The sequence below is a fragment of the Felis catus genome, chromosome C1, assembly GCF_018350175.1.
Source record: "Felis catus isolate Fca126 chromosome C1, F.catus_Fca126_mat1.0, whole genome shotgun sequence".
In the NCBI taxonomy this organism is placed as follows: Eukaryota; Metazoa; Chordata; class Mammalia; order Carnivora; family Felidae; genus Felis; species Felis catus.
In genome coordinates, this window is record NC_058375.1 from 190,640,941 (window position 1) to 190,664,686 (window position 23,746).

Sequence of the window (23,746 nt, forward strand, 5' to 3'; positions counted from 1 at the left end):
TTTTATTAATTTTTCCAAAGGTGAGCAGGTTCCAAGGGCCAAAACCCATGGATGATGGATATGTGAACCTTACAACACTTGATCACTTCACTACAGAGGAAATATCTGTCTCGGGACCTGGGCTTGGTAACCTGCTCAGGAAAGTCTACTCAGGAGACCAAATCATAGGGCACAAGGTTCCTCGGTGCAAGAAGAATTAAAAAAAAAAGGGAATTGATTATTCATAAGGGATATTTCCATTAAACTTGGACAGCCTGTGAATTACCCTTTTCTGCTAGAAGGTTTCTCTGTCTAAATATCCATGATTATATGTCGAGAAGCAGAGCGTTCTGTTCTCAGAGCTGTGCCAGGATTCTGTGAATTTTTCCTCCTTAACCCCTGCCATCTCCCACTCCCCCATTTTCCTATTTAGAAGTTGTTTCTGGAAACCACTGTGGTCTAGAAGAAGGAGCACAGACTGAGGAACTAGAGCAGGGTTCAACTCCAGCTCTGCCACATTATGTACCTTCTCTTGTCTTGGGATTTTTCTCTCTCCAACAGGGTAACCACATATACCTTTGCAGGGTTTGTCAGTGGGATGCAAAGCCGGAAAGGAGAGCGTGGCCAGATATGTAGTGTGGAGTTCCAAATACTCAAGGCAGCTAAGCCGGTTCCCTAGTATTGGGAGCCGGTTGTCCCTAGTGAACAAAAATAGTTCACTCAATATATATGTGTGTGTGTGTGTGTGTGTGTGTGTGTGTGTGTGTGTGTGTGTGTGTATGTATATGTGTGTGTGTGTGTGTGTATATATGTATATATATATGTACATATATTTTTGTAGTCACTTGCTAATTCTTGCTTTTGAAGATAATCTTGGCGTGGGTTCCATCGTGTAATGGTTAGCACTCTGGACTCTGAAGATAATCTTGGTTGTCCCCATCACTTTCTTGGTCAAGGATACTTTGGCAGATGGCTGATTCCCTCTTTTATGAGTTGAGGTTTTTATTTTTGTTTTTGTTCTGCATTTTGGTCAATGTTTACAAATAACCATTCGCTGACTTCAGATTCCAGCACCGTCTTGCCAATTCCTCACATGACTCATTGTTTACTTCTGTGAATATCTGTCCTAGCCTGCGTCAATGTCTTGAATAATATCTCATCATCTTCCCTGGCTTTGCTTACTGGTCTCACGGAGGGACTCTCGTACTTACCAACCTCCCTCTCCTGATCATCACCCGTATCAATGATTTGTTAAATGACTTGATTTCTGCTTAATCTCGATTGCCTACATGAAGTGGTCACTGACTCTACTGAACTGTCCTGGGTAGGCACTCGCTAAAGCCTGGCCTTGTCACAGGTGACTAGCATGAAGGTCATGCTGCCATGAACGGAAACAGGTCAAAGGGGCAGCTGATAGGAGGGTAGGGAGAAGTGTAATTTATAACACAGTTCAAGCAGAGGTGATATTTAGGTGGTTAGAGAGAGGGACAAGAACTCTCATTGGAATTCCATGTTTTTTAGTAATACTAGAAGATGAAGTTTATTCCTTAGGTGTTAATTCCATCAGTGTTTAGTCGCCAGGCCCCATGCTAAACTCTGAGAGTATAAAAGTGGGTGATTTAGATTCCTCCAAGGTATTCACTCTCTGGAGTAATACATGGGTATGACATATCTGTGTATATTTATCTACTTATTTACCCATAGTGTAGCATAATTTCCTTGATTTAATATTCAGCATATGAAATGTGATCAATAAGTCTAGAAAGAAGGATGGAAGTTAGGAGAGTGACATTCTGAAACTTATTAGCCATATGACTAACGCACCTAAGTTTTCTCATTTGCAGAGTATTGGAGTAAATGTTTTCTTTCAGCTGATCTCTTGTTGAACGAAACAGTTCTGCAAAGATTCCAGAAATGTTTGACTTTAAATGCTTTTGAAAAGTATAATAAAAATAATGTGCACACTTAAATAAAGGTAGTATACCTAGAATTTTCCTCATCAGGAGAGCCTCGTTGTTCTTGTCCCAAACTTATAATTAAATATTGCAAAGTTGGCCTAAAGGTGACCAATTTGATTTAGGTCTATAACTAAAAAATTCACATGCAGGTTAATAAAATACTGCTTTTTTTTTTTTCCTGTTTCACTTGCTGTGTTCCATGCAATATTTTGCTTGGCCAGTGAGTTCTGCTATTAAGTCTCTGTCACTAGCCCACACTTGCAATACCCACCTCAGCTCTAAGAAGCTAGGACTTTTAGGACTCCTAAATGAAAAGTGCTTTTTACCCAAAGTCATCAGAATGGGTGGTTCTTTTTGATTTAACAGCTTATTAAGATGTAATTCACAACATACAATTCATCTGATTAAAGTTTACATTTCAGTGGGTTTTAGTGTATTCACAGAATCATACAACTATCAACACAAACAATTTAGGACATTTCACTACACCAAAAAGAAACCCCACACCCCTTCATAACACCCCTTAGTCTCCCCACTCCGCAGCCCAGCCCCCACCGTTGGCAACCACTTATCTACTATGTTTTTATAGATTTGCCTATTCGGGACATTTCATGTAAATAGACTCAAACAATAAGTGATCCTTTATAACCGGCTTATTTAATTTAGCATAATGTTTTCAAGATGCATCTATGTTGCAGCAAGTATCAGTACTTCATTTTTATTGCCAAAAGATATTCCATTTTATGAATGTACCACATTTTATGTACCCATTCACTGTTTTATGGACGTTCGGTGCGTTTCCACACTTTGGCTATTATGATGAATGCTGTTATGAACATCTGTATACAAGTTTTGGCATGCGCATATGTTTTCATTTCTTTTGGATATATACTTAGGAGTGAAATTGCCGGGTCCATACGCTAACCCTGAAGTTAACCATCTAAGAGATGTCCACGTGATTTTCCGTAGATCCCGTACCACTTTGCATTCCCACCAGCAGTAGATAAGGGCTCCGGTTTCTCCACATCCTCACCAACACTTGTTATTGTCTGTCTTTTGGATGATGGTCATCCTCAGGGGTGTGAGGTGGCCCCTCGCTGCGGTTTCGATTTGCATTTCCCTGAGGGTAGAACGGATAGATCTTGAAAGAAAAAGGTCAGAGTGACAAAGACAAAAACTAGGAGAAAGTACACAGCAGGAAAGGGATACCAAGGATGGAAGCATAAAAGTCAAGTTGCTTAGAGAACTGGCCAAGAGGCAGGTCATGGTGGGCAGGGCAGTGCTTCCTAGAACCTTTTTTTCTGGATTATGGCTTTGACCCAGGTCTCCATGGTGCTGAAGTTGCAGTCTTTCATGAAAAGGTACGGACGTATTTGTGTGGTAGCTCGTTCTTACACTATTTGTGTGAAAAGAAGTGATGTAAAGCAGTATTTTTAAAGGTAATCAGCCTAAATGTCCATCAACTGATGAATGGATAAAGAAATTGTGGTTTATATACTCAATGGAGTACTATGTGACAATGAGAAAGAATGAAATATGGCCCTTTGTAGCGACGTGGATGGAACGGGAGAGTGTGATGCTAAGTGAAATAAGCCATACAGAGAAAGACAGATACCATATGTTTTCACTCTTATGTGGATCCTGAGAAACTTAACAGGAACCCATGGGAGAGGGGAAGAAAAAAAAAAGAGGTTAGAGTGGAAGAGAGCCAAAGCATAAGGGACTCTTAAAAACTGAGAACAAACTGAGGGCTGATGGGGGGTGGGAGGGAGGGGAGGGTGGGTGATGGGTAATGAAGAGGGCATCTTTTGGGATGAGCACTGGGTGTTGTATGGAAACCAATTTGACAATAAATTTCATGTATTAAAAAAAATAATAAGAAATAAATAAAGGCAATCAGAGTAGTTGGGATGTGTCGAGTCCTCCTACCCACCCCCTTCCCAGTGCTCCAGCCTGTGGTCATGCCTGCCGCTCTGCCATTGATTTTGCGTTTCCCTTCACTTATAATGATCTCCCCCGTTTTCTCCATCCACATCCCATCCTTAGTCTTGGGTGACATGCAGACCACCTGCTTGTGCAAACTCCTCTGACCTCTTGCACATTGGCAAGGTGCCTTTAGGCCGTGTATGGCACTTAGGTAGTTTGCACTGTTGTGCTTTGCCCTTCATGATAGAATTGTCTGGCGTTGTTCATGTTATTTTCTGTGTACTTGCGAGTATCCCTGTGCGTTCCTTAAGGAGAAGGCATGGGTTTAGGCTCCCTAATATTGCCTATAAAGCCAGCAACATAATAGGTGTTTAGTGCATCTGACATTTGTTAAATTAAAGTGTTATTTTTTGTTTCATCTAAACTCTCAGAATTTCATAAATGCAGAGAAGTTCTCACTGGCCTTGGGAAAAAATACCCATGTTACAAATTCATTAATACAAAACAAGGGGAAGGGTTTATATTTTCAGATAAAAATAATTTATTTCCAGGTCAGATCACCTTTACAAGTATAACATTTATTCAGGGAATTGATCATTTAAGAAGGATCTGAGGAGTGCCATCTATGCTTGTTATATATTAGACTTGTTCTATGTATGAAAATACTTTTGAAATGTCTCTGTGTTGTCAAAGTCAGATGGGTAATATTGACTTAAGGTGGCATTTCCCTCCAAGTTTAAAAACTCTAGGGTCGGGGCCCCTGGGTGGCTCAGTTGGTTAAGGGTCCGCCTTCAGCTCAGGTCAGGATCTCATGGTTCGTGGGTTAGAGCCCCGTGTCGGGCTCTGAGCCCGGAGCTTGCTTCAGATTCTGTGTCTCCCTCTCTCTCTTCCCCTCCCCAGCTTGCGCTCTGTCTCTCAAAGATAAATAAACATTAAAAACGTTAAAAAAAAAAAAAAAAAGGAAAAAAAAAACCTCTAGGGTCATGAGGGTGGGGCAGTTAAGTTTAGGGATTCTGTTGAGTTGTCCTCGATGTTAGTCTTCTGGAACATTGTACTCGACTCCTGTGCTTGAGCTCTCAATCCGAAATTAGAGATGGGCAAAGTCAAGCAAACAAGGCAAAGGTTAACACGGGCAGGCTAACAGGAACCATATGGGAGTTGTCAGCCTGAAGTGAGGTCCCGCTAGAGGCCTTCCCTTCAGAGACCATGACTACTCAACTGGAAATCTGACCAGGAAGGGACCCCCAAAGTGACCTCTCCTCAGAGCACCTCAGCAGAAAGGGTGACAGAGTTCAGAGAGAGGTGATGGGTGACAGGAGAGCAGAGACAGCACAATTACCTATGGGTTGCCTCAAAACGGCAGGGCTCTAATATAGTAAATAAACCACATGTGAATAATTTCATGAACCTATATAGATAGATCTGCAACTGGAAAGGTGTCCTGAGAGGGACTATTTCAGCAGTTCAATAGACATATATCCACCCTGGCTGAATCTAAATTTTAAAACTCTCCTGAGGATTCAAGAACAGATTCTGAGTAGCTGGCACATAGAAGAAAATAATTATCTAGACTTCTTTATAAAACAATACAATTTATAGTACATGGTAAGCAAATTATGTGTTGTTGATTTTCCTGATTCTGAGGAGGCATTGGGGCCACAGATTATTACCGCTCACATTTTAGGGGTAACTTTTCAACCACTGCTCAGATCGCCACTGGAGGTGGTAACTTGCAAGACTGACTAAAAAGTGGAACTAGAGTGCATGGGATTGCTGTGTGGCAAGAAAGAGGGGACGTTGTTTACTGAACACCTATTATGTTGTAGGACACCTATTATGTTGTGTTTTGCTGGACACATTATTCACATTCACTCATTGAAAAGACACTGTGCCTTTTAATTCTTGCTTTAGGTATGAGGAAACTGAGACTCAAGGAAGTTAAGAAACTTGATGTATTCATATAAAGTAAATGGTAGAAATGGGGAACCTGGGTCCTTTTAATCCCATACCTCATGTCAGGGACACCCAGGTGGCTCATTCGGTTAAATGTCCGACTTCAGCTCAGGTCATGATCACACGGTTTGTGAGTTCGAGCCCTGTGTCGTGCTCTGTGCTGACAGCTCAGAGCCTGGAGCCTGCTTCAGAATTTGTGACTCACTCTCTCTCTGCCCCTCTCCTGCTCACTATCTGTCTCTCTCTGTCTCTTAAAAAATAAATAAATGTTAAAAAAATTTTTTAACTAGTTCTACTTTAAAAGGTATATTACTGTGTCATAAAAATAGATGTGTATTGTACATCCTTGTTCATATTGATATATTACTTGTTCATATTGACTTCAATATATAATTCTATTACTTTGTTAAATAACCATGCCAGCATCTTCTCCAGCCAGTCTACTTTTAAACGTACTATTTATGACTGAATTCTACCAGAGATCACAATTTGCCAACTAACATTAAATTAGAAAATGCCTCCATTCAAAATTTCCTCCAAACGATCTTTAGAAATGTATTTTAAATTTCAGTCTAGTGAAACCAACTTAGAGTGAATCTTAATGGGCTAGAACAAAATAGATTTGGGATTGATTTTTTTCATAAAATATGCAAAGCCCTCTTTTTAAATAGATTTTTTTCCTCTGTGATATTGCTCCTTTTCTCTTATTTAACAACGAATTTGTCTAAAACGTTTCTTTTTCAGATTTTACTTAAATTACAATAGAATGGATGCCTTAGAATTTCCAAGGTAGATAGAGATGGAAAGTACAGAGAAAGTCCAGATTCTAGACCATGTTAACTTCAAGCCAGCGTTTTGCCTACAGCTGTTCTCAGGAATGATGTACAAGTTTTACTATGTTTAAAACTGTTTTCAGGCTCCATTCTTCAGAATATTATCATTTGTTAAGCAATACAAGCATGCACAACTGTAACAAGCCAGAACACTGTTGGGCCCCCCACCCCCTTACTTCACACATCCACTAGGCAGACTGTTTACAGCAGACAATATCTATGCAAGATGTCCCTCTACATCTTTCTCTTTTGCTTGCTTCTTGTTAGTTACAAAGATACATACTGTGCCAGGCACTAAGCTGGTTTCAGCAGCTATTTATTTAGATTGTGTGAACTGGAGCTGAACTTGAACCCAATTAATAGCAACTGAACTTGAACAAACTGATATGAAATCATTACAGGCTCAGTTCCCTGGTCCATTATCCCTGAAGAGATCATCCGACAGCACTCCAGGTGCCTTTTCTATGCCAAATCTTGGTGCAGTGCCCAATCAGAAAGTGTCGGGGGGATTAGAAGTTCGGTTGCATTGGAGTTAGCTCATTACCACATTTGTGATCGCTTTCACAGAGAGGAGAGGTGGTGATCCCAGTGGGCGGGATTGCAGAGAAGGCTTTGTTTTCAACACCATCTGGCACATGGTTGGCACTCATTAACACAGCACAATGTTGATTAAAATAATAATTGTACACGGCAGCAATGCTGCTTAGCTGGGTCCCTACCTTTGGCCTTCCAGCAGAGGAAATGGAAGAAGATGAAAGCTGAGGGGGTGCCTTTGGTAGCTATGGTCACTGGGTTTGCATCTTTCTTGGTGCCTACACCTTCCCCAAATCATAAACTTTCCTCTTTATTTTCATGGATTTATTTACTTTCAGCAGCAATATTTTTCTCCTTCCTTCCTTCCTTCCTTCCTTCCTTCCTTCCTTCCTTCCTTCCTTCCTCTTTCTCTTCTCTTCTCTTCTCTTCTCTTCTCTTCTCTTCTCTTCTCTTCTCTTTTCTTTTTTCTTTTCTTTCCTTTTCTTTTCTTTTCTTTTCTTTTCTTTTCTTTTTTCTTTTCTTTTCTTTTCTTTTCTTTTCTTTTCTTTTCTTTTCTTTTCTTTTCTTTTCTTTCTTCTGTTATTAAAATGAACCTGACCCTCTTCCCAGACCCTAGCTAGATGCTCGATGCTATACTGCAGCCAGGATAAATGTGCTAAAGGACATTCCATACAGTGATATTTTTTCTGCAGCTTGACTTGAATGTAGGTGATGGTTTTAGGTCTTCCTCCTTTAAAGGATGCATTTGTGGACTCAACCATTCAGGTGCTTAGTAAGACTGTACCGTTCTTCCTTGGGAAAACAAACGCAGCTTTACATCAGCAGGTCCAGGGCTCAGGTCTGGCAGAATCTGCTTCGATTTGTTTGCAGGAGTCTCCTCAGAAGGTGTGCTTCGGATGTGGACAGGGAGGCAGGCTTTGGACGACGACTAGTTGGGTTTAGATCCCCCTTTTACCATATACTCGGTATGTGGAACAAAACACTTAACTTTCTTTTGGTCTCTGTTTCCTTAGCTGTGCAATGGGGTAAGCCCTAGACTTGCTATGAAGATTCACAGAGAATTTAGAATCATGCCTGTTGCTTGATGAGATATTGAGGAGGTTAGCTATGACCCTGTATGTATCACCATCATTTTCTGCAAGAGTGCATGTTTCCCTAAGAATGTGCCTCAGATGTACTTCAATTCCGCCCCCCACCCCAAATGATAGGACTTACTAGCTGTGGTAATGGAGGTGTGGCTAAACAAATATGGATCCAGATATGTTAATCAACTCTTTCTGATGAGACACAATGATTCAATTGCTTGCCTTGCGAGACTAAGGTGAGAAGAAGCCATTTGATATGGGTAGGTTTCTAATAGATAGTTAATACATTTATACTGTCATAGCTACTGAACTTCATCATTTGTTTCCAGAGCAGATTACGTATATGTTATGCAACAGAAATTAGTTGTGTATTTCAGCCCTGTAGGCAGTGAGCGTGTGGTTTTCTCTGGTCGTGGAACCGTGAACAGCATGTCCCCTGGCAACCTAATGATTTGTGCCCTGTGGTGCTGAGTGTAACCAGGTTTTTCATTCTGCCATTTGGTATGTGCAAAAGCCTTCGAGATATTGGTTTTCTGCAGGACTGTTTAAACATCATTTATTCCACCAAGAGCAGATGACAGACATTTTAGATGCGAGAGAAAGATTAAGTGCGTTTGGTTTAACTAGCAGCATTAAAAAGGCTGCATCTTTGTGTTATTGCTGTTTATCTTCTTTCCAGCAGTGGAATACTGAGCTTCCCCAGGCTGTGATTCAGGTATTAATGCCGAGTTTAGGTCGGGCAAGAGTGTGTTCAGTCTGTGACACTTAGATAGCAGAGGCGAACTGCTCACGGCTATTAGGCAGGAGTTTCTGTGTGCCAGTGATTGCATGCTTGTGGCTCATAATCAGAGTGATCCACAGCGACCATTAGACGGGCTTGCCACGGCTGCTGTCTTGGGTCTGCTGTTTTCGCCAAAAATGTCAGCATTCCTCCTACAGACCTGCCCGTATGATGCGTGCTGCACAGTCTCCTTTCCTTGTGCTGAATCACTTGCCGCTAATGTTACGGAAAACTTTTAGTATGTTGGTGGAGTTGTCTCCTACCATTCCCAGGAAGAATAAGTTGGGATAAATAAATGATTTTTTTTTCCGTAATTGATACTTGGGGAGTGGTGACAGGATTTGTGCCACTGTGTTCTCTTGGGCAGACTGGTTTCTAGATTCTCTGCCTTGGTTGACATTGCCCTGCTTGAGAATCAGCAGTGATGTGTCATGCTTCTGGGTTTTCTGTTTCTAGGGTTCCTATCAAGCAGACATGTAAAAAGCCAAGACCCTCTCTGGGTTTAATACCAGTCTGGCTCTGATGTCCAAAGGTGATCCCTACCCCACGTCCTTCCTCCTCACCCCCTACCTCAAATCCCCTGACCCCTCAACACACATACGCTTTATATCTGACCTTGTAAGTTGGATCAGCAGCCTGTATTACGGATTGGTCATTTGATTCTGTATATCCTGGCTCAGACCCACTTGTGTCCCTGCATGATTGCTGAACCTACATCAGTCCGAACTCTCCCAATTCCTTCTTTAATTGAACAAACACGTGTACACTGGCATACAGCAGTAAGAAGATAAACAAGATCTCTGTTCTGAAGAAGCTTCCTTTCTGGCTGAGTCTAAAATTATGTAAACAAATGCACAGAGCATGTCTTTGTAACAAAGACAACTAAACAGGGTGAAGGAGTACATAGTAACCATGAGAGTACTACTCTGAGAGGAGAGGAAAGGGCGGAAGAGCATTTGGAACAGAGGGATCAGCCAGTGCAAAGACTGCCGCCCAGAGGCCTGGGACATAATAGAGGCGGGTGGGTGGGTGGATGAGCAGGTGACCACCCACTGGAGTGTCAGGTCTCCTGTGAAGTCCCCTCCACCAGTTACAATTACAGTTCCCTTTCTGGCTCCTATAGCACTTTGCAGGGACTGCTTGCCTATGGTTGGTGACATTGTCTTATGCATTAAATGTGTGTATAAGTCGGTCTCTTCAGAGGCCTTTGGGGTCAAGGCCCATAACATATTTATCTTTGTTTCCCCAGATTTAGCACAGTTCCTAAAGTTAGCAAGCTTCTAGTAAATGTCTAAGCAAAATAAATATTAAGGTGGACATAAAAATCCAAACACCGAATGGCTCTGGGTGTAGAATATCATGCTCACTCCTGGGCTGGAAGTGTTTCCTTGAGGAGTTTGCAATCCCTCAGAAACTTCTCAAGCCACGCTGGGGTTCAAACCTACTGTTTCACATCCTCTGAGGCAAATTTAGAGCTCTTTTTCTTTCTTCAAACACTTTAGATCATGTCTCAAAGCAAAGGAAATGCATTTCGCATTGCAACCCCGCACACAGGTGAGTATAAAACAAAGTGTATCGTTACTATGTGTAACACACACTGATATTTTCTGTACCGTTTTCTATACCGTCCATGGTACGGAATGCTGATCATGACCCCACAAGTGGCTTTCAAGAGTCATAAGTGGGTTGCAACGCACAGAGTGAGAAAACCCTGCTTTCGAGAGTCAAGAGATTCTCCCGAGGTAGACTTCAGAGAAAGCAGCATGAACTCTACCCGGAACCCAGGATGCCTGAGTACATCTCTGACCATTTGTGGAATATTTGCACAAAAACGATCAGTGACCATGTGGCAACCAAGTCAAGCCAGCTATCACTGAAAAATACTTAGGTTGGCTACTAGGGGCAACCCAGTTAGAATTCAGGTTTTGAATGCAGAGAAGTTGCTGGAAGTAGGTCTCCTAGTCATTCCGTCCACCACATCTATAGACCACGTTATGAATGTTTTAGGTAAACGTGTTCCTCTCTAAAATGAAACTGTGGGCCCACTGAGATATAAGTGATTTAACATTTCCTCTGCCAATATGTTTATATAAATATTGCTGTCGTTAAGCGTGTTCAAATAGCAGAACTATTTCAGTCTTTTTATCTCTTTAAAACTAATTTAAATCTGAGCATTAAAAGACTGTTTGATACCATATGTTTGTTTTAGATAGGAAACGAAATCTATTCTAAACATAAGGGTTTATGAAATCTGTATTCTAAACATAAGGGCTTATAAAATTAGTATATAGGAGGAGAAGTTGTGGTAGATTATTGCATGGCCGCAGATTCCTGCCATCTAGTGCGCCTGACTCTTTGGTGTCATCATGTGATTTCGCTGCTCCTAAACATGCAGAGGGAGAGTGTATCCTCTCACCCCTTCCCTAAATGCTCTGCTTTGTTACGAATCCAACGTTTTCTGCATAATATTTTTGTGGCATGTAAGTCTAGTTTGAAATTGCTGGTTTATCTCTTTGAAGACCCTTTAGAAGCTACTTTTGAAAACGACCAGGGGCTATGGACAAAGAGTATCACGAGCCTTTTGCAAAAATATTGGATAGACTTCAAGAACGTAACCAAAACCTGTCACAAACTAGAAAGATAGCCATCACACGTCCCACGCAGCTGTGTACATGGAGGGAACAAATTAAATGTTCTAGCAATGCCCCCCCCCCGACCTGGGCATTCAACCTATTTCATTTTGAGACCCGGATACTTCTCTGCGAAAGCCGTTCTGTGTGTGTGCCCATGTCTGTGTATTTTCCAATCTAGATAGATACCATAGTGTGAGATAACCTAGACGAGCTTTGTACAAAGACGGTTCTGATAGCATCCAAACTTTCGTGGATGGCTTATAAGGACAATTACTCCTTTTCTATGTCAGCCTCTTTTGAAAACAGCACGGTGTATAGGTTTGCTTGCCCTAGGAAGACCTGAAGATGAGATTATGATCCTTCATCTCAAATCAAAGAAGGCTTGTCGCAGGAACCATTTGACAAGTTCAAATACAGGCTGACTTAGATACTGGCTTCTTATCAGCACCTGTAACTTAATGCTTTTCATAGGTGGTATGTTTATGTTGTTAAGTTGCATTATCAAGTTGCCTCTCATCTTTGTAGAGTTTGCTTTAATTTGCTATTTTATCACTTCTTATCAAAATTGTCGATTTTGCGCTATTTGCTTATAGGAAATACTAACTTAGTAATAATACAGCACTTAGAAGCAAGTGACATAAACCACATGAAACAGTTATCACTTTCAAGTTAATAAACATCTCATGTCCTGGTATAATTTGGTTTATTCCCAGGACCTGTGGAGAAAATAGTTCTATAAACTTACTTTTTTGTGTCCCTTAAAATAGTCATGGATTTCTAATCTTTGGCTTATTTTATTTAAATTGATTGAAACCCATTTCCTCTGACTCTCAAAAATCTACATGGGGAAATTATTTTAAATTCAGACCAAACTCTATATCCTTCACCCTTAGCATTAGCAGGCTCTTTATGTCTAAAACTTGCCTTTGAAAGAGCTTGAATGCTGTTAGCAAGAGCTGTTTGCCTCTTCTGAAGAATCATAGAAACACAATCTAGTTTTGTACCTGTGGCCTTTGGATTTTGATGCACATCGAATTTGATGCCAGGAGTTACACAGAAAAGTCAATAATGATCCGTGGATCACTGGCTTGCTATGCTGGCGGGTGAATTAGTCTGCTGGTGTAATGTGCTCCAGCTTGTGTAATGGACCTATTTAATAGCAAGACAACAGCCATATGAAGCACCTGGGTGGTCTTTCAGGGTACTTTCAAGTGGATTAGATTGCAGTTATCTAACGTGAGGTCACAAAGGCCTGGGCAGCCGGGGCCATTTCCACATAATGGAGATAATATGACCCCTGACTACTGGATGCACAAGGTAAAAGGTGCCTGAGGTCAGAGCCGACCCCTAGGCTCTAAGAGTAAGCTATGGGTCAGCAAATGAGGTCTCAAGCACCAGTTATGAATGTGGGAAAAGTCTCCACGCCGGACAGGGCCGTCAGATTTTCCTTTGGCACTTTCATTAGACGTGTTTCTTGCCAGGAAAGCCTGGCTTCTGTGTTTTCTGGATTGAACGTTAGTTGATTGACTCTTGTTTAGCAATTAAGTGATATTACATAGAAACTATACCTTCCTTATCAGAAGTAAGGGCCGAGAGGCATTAGGTTCCTTTGCTGCCTCAAAAGACAACATTTGGGGCACACAGGCATTGGCCTAAAACCATCTTTTGAGTGTTCCTAAGAGATAAAGGTGGCTCCAAAATGCACCACTTCTTCCAGTCCTGCCAGGGACTTTGATTGATCCAATAAAATGTAATGATCAAAGGTTTCAAATGCAGCTGATAAATCATATAGATTTGTGCCCAGGATGCCTTAAATTGACTTGTGGATGTTTCTCATCTATCATGAAGCGCTTGGTGATTTGAATTTAGTACTTTGATGTTGCCAGTAATTGTTTGCAACTGCAGCTGAATGGCCTGAAGGCATTGCTGAATGCTCCCTTTCTCATCTTGCAAGGAGCTAGTGAAGTAGTCTTTCAGATTAACTCAGTGGGAGCTGTGGCCTAAAATTTAGGACAAAAGAAAAGTTCCATAAACACTTGGTATAGACCAACATCACTGCCCTAATGAACCATCCCAAATGTGTTCCATGCTGAATCACACGATCCCCCCAAGTCCGAACCATTCCACTGGATGCATGTTAAGATTCACTTTCTGGCTCTTATAAGGAAATTTGCCAGAAAAAAAAAATACCAAAACAAAACAAAAAACGGGATATCTTCACTTATTCTTTTAGTGAACGTTTTTCATATATGAATCTGCAAATGTCTTTCAAGAATGTATTTAAACCTATTTCTCAATATTTGAAAACAGTGCTTTGGATTGTCTCTTCTTGGAAGACTCACTGCTATTTGAATTATGTTAAAAGTCCCCCATTTTAAGACTTTCTAGTGATATTCGTCTAAACCAGATTCCTTCGCTCCTCCATCACTTGCTCATCCAGTTGCGTGGGTCATGCCTATTTTCTGGCTGAACAAATCTTATCAGTATCCATGCATGGAAGTTCATCTTTAGTCTCTAAAACCATGTATCCATCAGCCTAGTCTAAGCATCTTAATCACGTTAATGTTTTTATTTATTTTTGAGACAGAGAGAGACAGAGCATGAGCAGGGGAGGGGCAGAGAGAGAGAGGGAGACAGAATCTGAAGCAGGCTCCAGGCTCTGAGCCGTCAGCACAGAGCCCGACGCGGGGCTCGAACTCACAGACCGTGAGATCATGACCTGAGCTGAAGTCAGACACCCAACCGACCCAGGTGCCCCACATCTTAATCATTTTATACCAGTTTATTAACTTGTATATCTTAGGCATTTCAGAATTCTATTTAAAAGCTCTTCCAAAAGGGGTGCCTAGGGGTGCCTGGGTGGCTCAGTCGGTTAAGCATCTGACTTCGGCTCAGGTCATGATCTCACGGTCTGTGAGTTCGAGCCCCTAGTCAGGCTCTGTGCTGACAGCTCAGAGCCTGGAGCCTGCTTTAGATTCTGTGTCTCTCCATCTTTCGGCCCCTCCCCTGCTCATGCCCTGTGTCTCTCTGTCTCTCAATAATGAATAAAACATTAAAAAAATTAAAAAAAGAAAAACAAATGGAGTGCCTGGGTGTCTCAGTCGGTTAAGCGTCTGACTTCATCTCAGGTCACGATCTCATGGTTCATGAGTTCGAGCCCCAAATCAGACTCTCTGCTGTCAGCACAGAGCCTGCTTCAAATCCTCTATCCCCCTCTCTGCTCCTTCCCTAGTTGTTCTCTCTCTCAAAATAAATAAATAAATAAATAAGTTAAAAAAATAAAAAATAAAAGCTCCTCTAAAGAATCTTTTCAAGCAAACTCAACTCTTATCCTTCTAGTTATTACACAGGTTGCCATAAATCTTATGAATATTGATTAATCTTATAAGTATCTAGGATGTAAGATTGTAAACTATGGAAAACTAAAAGATCAACTGGGCAATGGACTCCTTCATAAACCACAGTAATTGACAAGATCGTAGTCAATATTTCAAAGCTTCTACTGCGGTTGTTTAACACTGGTGTTGATGTCACTTTTATGCTCATTTATCATTAAGTTGCAAGGGTGATAACATATGCTACATCAGTGTGACTAGTGTTTGTTTTAAAATAAATATTGATGATGAAGAAAAAAGTGTTAAGTAAAGGGAAACAAACCTGACAGCAGCAATTTATTTACATGTTAGGAGCATAGACCCCTCTTCCCCCCCACCACCCCCACAATTCTCTTGTCTGGGACACTTCAGATTCCAAAGATATCTGAATTTAGAGGTTGATCTTTGTTCCTCTCACTCTGCTTAGTTCAATTCAACATACATCTGTCAGTTACCCACTTTTCTAGGGATGCTAAATGATTGACTAAGGTGAGTTGCTTGGTATTAAAGAGTTCACAGTATAATGTTCCCCCAACTGACTCCCTCCCCATCACTTCACACATTCTTGCTTAAGCACTTGCTTTATCCCGATCTTAAGTACACATAATTATTTGTGTACTTGTTTATATCTGTCTTCCTCCAACTATCTACAGGCTCTATAAAATCAAGACCTCTGTGTGTTGTGTGCTGATAATATCCAGAGTGCCTAGAACACTTCGTAGTATATTTTAGTCATTCAGTAGATGTTAAAGTAGTAAATACAGGGGTTACAACAAAGATACAACTCTACACATAAGACAAAGTGGGATGTGACATACCCTAAAAAGGTTCAGGGCAGATCAACATTTTGTAGGGTTCTCGATGTACAAAATCTGGGGAGATGGCTATTTAAGAAAAGGAGCATCCATGTTCAGTTCAGAGCATAAAAATGTCTACTAGTGATTAAAAATCACAACAATTTACAAATTAATATACTGGAGATGTCAGAAAATATGAAAAAAATTAATGATATGCTAACTGATTACATATTAATTCATGCCTGAAAATAACTCTGTTAACTCTTTTCCTCACAATTCTTGGCTGCATGTTCTTTAATAACCTCTTCATATGTAATATTCTTTATACGTTGAACAAATGAGAGGTTCAGTCTTTGCTGTTTCATGGCTATTCAAGATGCTCGTTAAGTAATATTCGGGATGTGTAAACATGGGGCTTCATTACATTTCTGTGAAACCATTACAAGTTTGTATCTCAGTAGCATGGGAATTTTAATTCTATGCTGCATTTCCCATATGAGAGAGAACTTCCCATTGTTCAAGGTATCCATGAGAACCGAATTACCCAAATAGTGAATAAATACTGAATTGTCTGCAATTTTATACATCGGATGAGTGGAAGAATTTTCTGTAGACTAGCCTCTGGCTTTGTGCATTTTAAATCTTGTTTATCTTCCAGTACCCATACCCTTCTGATGCGGGTACAAAAAGAAGTTATTTCTATATGTCACCTGACCCTCTACCTTAGTGTCATGATGCTGGGTGAACCATCACAGTGAGTAACAGGATTCTACATACGTTGCCCACCAGGAAGACTGCTATAACTATACACAATGTTGTCTGTGAACCATACAAATGTAGTCCATTGTATTCAAACAAAATATATCCCCAACTAATATTCCCCTTATCTGGGTCCCAGAAATGCCCTTGGCCACCTAGGTTTACCCAACAGGAGGAGTCTTTAGAGTTGGAAGAGATAGAATTAACCTATTGCAATTAAACTATTTTACTTATGTAAAGTTTACAAAATCCTATAATCTTGTGATCGTGTGGCTTAGGCTCCTCCGGGGATCTTGTGCAGGACCCTGAAGTTACACTTTATTAGCTCCACAGCAAATCTGTGTCTGGTATTCCAAAAAAGTAGAAGTAGACTTAAAGACTGGACAGGATTACAACTGATTACAGTGTTAGAGGATAATAATGTAGAGGGTAGAATCAGCATGAACACTGAGTTTGCAGGGCATTTTTAGGCAATGGCAGATGGTCCTATTTGGCATGTGCCTCATGGCAAAGAATATGGTACAAGATGCAGTCAGATGGGTAGGTTGGGGGAAACCATGAGGTACCTGAATGCCAGAACAAGAAATTAGAGGGGATATGCATAGGTCACATTTCTTCCTTCTACCTCTAAGATTTCGGAGCCTTTATTTGGCTTTATTAGTTCAGATATATTTATTTGTGTTTCCTAATGGTTTGTTGCTTTTTTAGTGTATACCTTTCAAAAATCAGGACATTTGCTTGTACATGAACTCCTCTGTAGCTTGTCTTTGTTTTGTTTTTTAATATTTTAAATTTGACTCAAGCCTAAAATGGCCACTTTTGTATTTCTTTCATGCACATCAGGGAAACACATACAGTGAGTTTTGTCCCTTTATTGCTTGCCTAGTTCTTAATATAACACTTGGGACCTCGGGCATGTCTAGCACATGGCATTAACTGATTTTCAACAGCATGAGTACTTCGATGCTATGAAGTACTTTAAACAATATAAAACATTCTAAATTTATATGTATCAACTGTCCAAAACATGAAACATGTAATATAAGAAAAAGCATGTATCCTCAGGAATATAGCAATAATATACTTTGAGTTGAAGGCATAACCATCTTCAGAGAAAAGTATAATTTCCAAAAAAAGGTCAGTTTAAACCCCTCTCACTTGTTTTTATACCACTAGCCCTCCAATTTAAGCAGCTTTGCAAATACTGAAAGTTATTTTATCGTGTATGTGCCTGTTCATATCTATGGTGTAGCTGGTGACTATTCTGTGCATTACTTGCATTTATCCTTTTGTGTTTAAAATGGGCATGGCTTTTGCAATCCACAATGAAAGAAAAATGATACTATTAGTCAACTTGAACTTCTTTGCCCCTTTTATGGCAATACTGGGAGTTACTTTCCTAAAGCGGTGATATTTAAACTAAAATATTTGGACAGCTACAAGTCTGCTAGAATTTGACTTGGTTTCTCTCATGTGGTTTTTCCATCATGGTGTCTGAAAGCATGTCACAGCTGCCGCATTCATCACAATCCAAAACTGGTCAAGCACTCCTGTAGCGAAAGTGGTCTCTTCTCGGCCCTTTGCCGTAAATTGTGCCCTTATTGATATCATTACCAGATTTTTTTAATGGATCTCCAGATTTCAGTACAATGGAGTTTGGTAGGTATCAGTTGAAAAGCCTTATCTAACACCCAAAACATCCTTACAAAACAACAACAAAAAGATCTAGTTGTCTCCTTTACAAATGATGTACTACTTTCACTCATCTTTTTTTTTCTTTTTTTTTTTATTGAAGTATTGACAGGATTAATCGGAAGCAAATACTGACAAGGCAGTTTAGTCATCTGCAAGAGAGATCATGCACTCCAGAAGGGGTACTTGTGTGCCTTGGCTAGTGGGTCAAGTGTCTTGCCAGACATGCCCATGGGACCATAGCTTAATTTTTGCCTTCTCGCCCCTCCTCCCCACGACCTTTCCTTTTACCTGTGTCTCTCTATCCAAATCTTTCTTTCTGCTGACCTCTTTAGATGAAAGGAATGCCCCCCTGCATTGAAGAGCTGTCATTCCCCTTATTTTCACACACCTCCTCACATAGAAGATGGGACCCCACAATAGAAAAGTGTCAAGTGAATAAAACTGGAGTAGCAATCAAGTCCAAGAGACTTAAGAACTTAATTTCTCTTGACTTCCATTTTCTAATTGGCTATATAAATCATAGAACTATCTCTTTGTAGATCTGGAACAGGATTTTGGTGTAGCCGATCCAACATGCTTACTTAGCTGATGGGGAAAGAGGTTGGACTCCGGGGTAGAGAAGCTTCCTGGAAGTTATGCCATGCCAGGGCCACCTCTAGAAGGCAGATCTCCTGAACCCCCATCTCTCTTCACCATATCTCAGGAGAACATATCCATATTTTAACGTCAAAATGATTCACTTAATGTCAAATTCATTCAATGAGTGTTGAAGTACAGGATAATTGAAAGACATTCTTCTAGGTGCTGACTAGTATAAACTCTATTAAGGAAATGTAGTATATGAAACCAAGACATGGCTTATGCATACTATTAATATTATTAATATACTATTAATATTAATTACTAGGGAAAATGTGTCTTTTCCTATTTATCGCTTTTTAAGTTTATAAGATTTTTAACCATTTGCAATTCATTTTTATCATCAAAGTGAGATATTTACCAATTTAGGTATATTTCTATAGCATTTTCCCCTTCCTATTTATCTTGTTGTCCTCAGTGTTCAGTAGCATTGGCTAGATAGCATGTTTCTTTCTTTAAACTGTCTGTTTTGGTGATTTGATAACTCAGTAGCACAGAAGTGATCCCTTAGAGCAAAGGAAAATTGAAATTGTAAAAATCCTAGGTTTTAACCCCTTCTCTCAACATAACAGTTTATCATGTAAACTCCTATTCCTTTCTCCATTCTCCCACTCGACCTTCCCTCCGGGGTCTCCTCTGTGGCTTTGTTAACCACTTGTCATTCTAGATACCCTTTCTTTCTGAAGATTCTGTGAGAACATAGAATTCTGTTTTTCTCATTGTTTTACATGTGATGTCACTGATACACCTGTCCTGATCCTTCCTCTTTTGATTACCTCATCCTTATCTCTGCTCCCTTGTTCTGGAAGCCAATATAATTTCTAATATGAACTCATCCTTATGAATGCCCAACTAAACATCTATTGTCTTGTTTCTCATGTGTTTCAAGACATCTTGTATTAAAAACAAATCCATCTAACCCTCAGTGGGCTAAAGCTAAGATTTGGGGCTCCAGCCCATGAAACATGAGATCATGACTTGAACCAAAGTTGGATGCTTAACCAACTGAGCCACCCAGGTGCCCCTAAGTTTGTAAGATTTTAACCATTTGCAATTCATTTTTATGAGCGCATGCATGAGACGGGGAGAGGGCAGAGGGAGAGAGAGAGAGGGAATCTTAAGCAGGCTCCATGTTTGGCACGGAGCCCTACGCGGGGCCCAATCCCACAAACTGCAAGATCATGACTTGAGCTGAAATCAAGAGTTGGATGCTTAACCAAATGAGCCACCCAGGTGCCCCAAGGCTACGAACTTCTTACAGAACGCCTGTTGGCACGTTACCTGGGACTGGGACCCCCTAGAGCTCTAGGTATCAATTGCCCTACAATGAATGGCACCAATATTAATGACAAGCTAGCCTTTTGGTTTTGCTCAGGGGACTCATTAACCATTTTTAGATAAATTTCTACACCATACAATTTAGAACATGTGCCTTTCTGATGTTTGAAATGGGATTCATGTTTAAAGTCCTTGTTTTTTGTTTGTTTTTCCTCTGCCCATTGAGGCATCATGTGGATGATTCTTCTGGACTTTGGTTTCAGTCTCTATAACTGTCTATATTTCTAAGATGTCTTTGAAAATCTCCAGGACAGAATTTTATGTATAACATATTATCTGTCATTTAAGTCAATTCCATCCCAGACACATCCTCTAAATGTAGAAAAAAAATCCATCGAGGATGTGTGCGTGTGTGTGTGTGTGTGGTGTGTGTCTGTCTGTGTGTGTTATTATAACAGGGACAGAAACTTCTGGAGATAACTTGTGTTGGCTTTTATATCTTGCATGATTCTTTAATGTACCAATTTGATCCTTTTAACTAGTTGCTGCACCTTTTAGCCCTCTTTTTTTCCCCCCAAATGGATTAGATGGTCCTCCTCTGGGCTCCTTTATTTACACTTATAGGGGGACATCGGGCAGGTAACTGTACCCCTTTGAATCCTAGTTTTACTGTCATTAAAATGGTGACTGCTTGAGCAGTGGGAGGAGACGTGCCATCACTCATAGACACCCAGGAACTGACTCCAGTGCTGGTTACCTCAAGGCCTGGAGAACCTGAGGAGCCTAGCCATCTTCTGACAAGCAAGAGCGGTGAGTGTGGGAGTAAGTTCAGCCTGAGTGGAATGAAAGCCCTGGATATGCATGGTCAGTGCCCCAGAAAGGATTTTAGACTTTCCTGATGTGGCAAGACCCTATCTTCAAGGACAGGGTCACCAGGAGCTACACACTTGATCAGGAACTTTTCTGCTTTGAGGGTCACTTGCTTCTCTTTGGCTCTCTGTGACTTTCGTTAAGTTTCTGTGCCTCTGCCTAAATAAAGTGGGGCTTGGTCTAGTCTACAGTGTGCATGCTCATGGGTATGGGTTCAGTAACCCACATGTGACGCCACTGGAACACTGCACTGATACGCACGTGTGTGTAAATTGTTCTTTGTCCTCGCAGCCTCTTTTTAAAAATAAACCCTAAGTAAGCACCCTGACTATTCATCTTAATATCGGCCACTCCATGTAGAGCTCCTGATGCGTAATGAGGCCTCAAATATTTAACTATGTGGAAAAACATAATGCAATTGTATAAGATGTTATGCTTTACAGTACAAAACATTTCTTATTTTTGGGCTTTGCAGTCAATGGCTTTTAAACTGGTATATCCAAGGAATACTGCTGTTCTCTTAAGCTGAACTGAGGGCTTTTGCCTCTAACATCTAAGAGTAAGAGTTCTTTATCAGTTAACTAAAAACTATCAATGAATAATGGGTTATTGGTTTTTTTTCCCATTTCTGAACTCCTTTCCCACAACATCATGTTTTTTTCTTAAAAGCTCTGATTTCTATAGTAAGTCTATACCTGGCTCAGCACAGATTTATGTTTTATTATTTTAATTTACATATAATGTCATGAAAACTGACTTTCAGGTGTTCAATTTTTTGAGCAGATAACACTGTTCATAACAATAGCAAGTGTTGTTATCTCCTTTTTATTGAGAGTAAGGGGATTTCCTGCATAAAAATTGCAGACCGCACAGTACCATGTCCCATGCCTGCCTGCCTTTTTTTCAGCCTCCCATCAATTCTGTGATCTGTTTTTATCACCAGGCTTTAAATGATGAGCTTGTGTCATCAAGCAGCCCAATGTCACAGAGCCAGGAAAGGTGAAGCCCAGTTTTTTTGTCTTCAAAACCCACGGTCTTCTCCACTGCATAGACACATGATAGTTCTTAGAGTCTGACCTTCCCTGTTAGGTTATAAGCTCCTTTGACGCAGAGGTTACATTTTATTTACTTTTTCCCTCACACAGAAAATTCTATAAAACTGGATGTGGTTGTCTCCTTTTCATTCCGGGTAGCCATGCCTGCAAGGTGGGCCTTCTATCCAAGGTTCTCCCCACATTGTCTCCAGGACTTGAAAGTACTCGTCTTCTTTTCTATACTAGGATGTGTCTGTCTTTGTCTTTAAGTTGTGGCTTAGTCTGTTCTTGGAAGTCAACCTCAAATGAGGCTTGGCAATGAAAAAGAAACAAATATTAAATTTGTGTTAAAATTTTGTTTTAAAATTGGTTTTAAAATGAATTTTCAGTTGCCAAGGGAAGGGTTGTTTAAAACTCTCTGAGGTAACAGTTCATATTTAAATATGCTCCGTATTAATTCCTTCACAAATGATTTATACTTGGTATTAACACATTAAGGCAGCCAAAGAAAAACTAGAAGGTGACTCACCAGAAGGCATTCAAGTATCTGATCCAGAAAAAATAGACAACAATAGAACTTACTCCTGATAAGTTGAGAGTATGTTTAAGATCTAGCCATGTTAGTTATTGCTTTTGTTGGAGTGTTTTGTTTTGTTTTGTTTTGTTTTGTTTTGTTTTGTTTTGTTGGTTAATGTCCCAAAGAGTGGGTACGCTGGTACAACAATGAACTGTCTTGTTCTGGGAGACACCATGTAATATTATGGCCTATTGATTGAATGCGCAAACTCAAATTCATATTGTTATAGAATTATGTCTTAAATAATTTAACATTTTCTTATTAAAATAGCAGGCATTGATGGAAAGCAGAGTCACAACTATGCCTTATAGCTGCATGAAAATTATCTAGTGTGGCTTTTTTTTTTAATTTTTTTTTTCAACGTTTATTTATTTTTGGGACAGAGAGAGACAGAGCATGAACAGGGGAAGGGCAGAGAGAGAGGGAGACACAGAATCGGAAACAGGCTCCAGGCTCTGAGCCATCAGCCCAGAGCCTGACGCGGGGCTCGAACTCACGGGCCGCGAAATCGTGACCTGGCTGAAGTCGGACGCTTAACCAACTGCGCCATGCAGGCGCCCCTCTAGTGTGGCTTTAAGAAAAATATGTTTATTACTCAAAAAAAAACAATAGGTCTTGCTGTCCTCTCTTTTTCTCCCTCTCTCCCTTTCTCTCTCTCTCACACTCTCTCTGTCTGTCTCTCTCTGTCTCTGTCTCTCTCACACACACACACACACATTCTATATATATTCATATACATGTGTATGACTCAGCTAGAAAAATAGTGCAGCTGTCAATCACTAAAATTTCCATTTCTGTGTCTGTAAATCAACTTATTTTTGGATCTTGGTGTCCCATGCTGGTTTTACTTGCTTTTGATTTCTTTTTAATCCAGTTTGAGATTGTTGGCATGCAGTGTCCTGGTGTGGATTAAATGTTTAGAAACAAACTGGAGTTTCATGGAGTTTTCCCCATTCTCTTTTTTAATTTTAAGGATAATGGGTTGCTTCTGAAGATACCACATTTAGAACGATTTGTCCATTTTGTGTTAATGGTAATTCA

General features: G+C 40.3%; 1 protein-coding gene and 1 long non-coding RNA gene across 5 annotated transcripts in view; one reads left to right on the top strand and one right to left on the bottom strand.

The window, feature by feature from the left end:
- The window catches only part of PARD3B (par-3 family cell polarity regulator beta), a 1,015,202-nt gene that overhangs the window by 447,333 nt on the left and 544,123 nt on the right, over nt 1–23,746 (top strand). The gene's annotated exons all lie outside the window — the stretch shown is intronic.
- On the bottom strand, nt 2,640–12,931 carry LOC109502821. Its single transcript, XR_002161680.3, has 2 exons — nt 12,687–12,931; nt 2,640–3,057 (listed from the first exon to the last, which is right to left on the bottom strand). It is a non-coding gene; the product is annotated as an uncharacterized LOC109502821 (long non-coding RNA).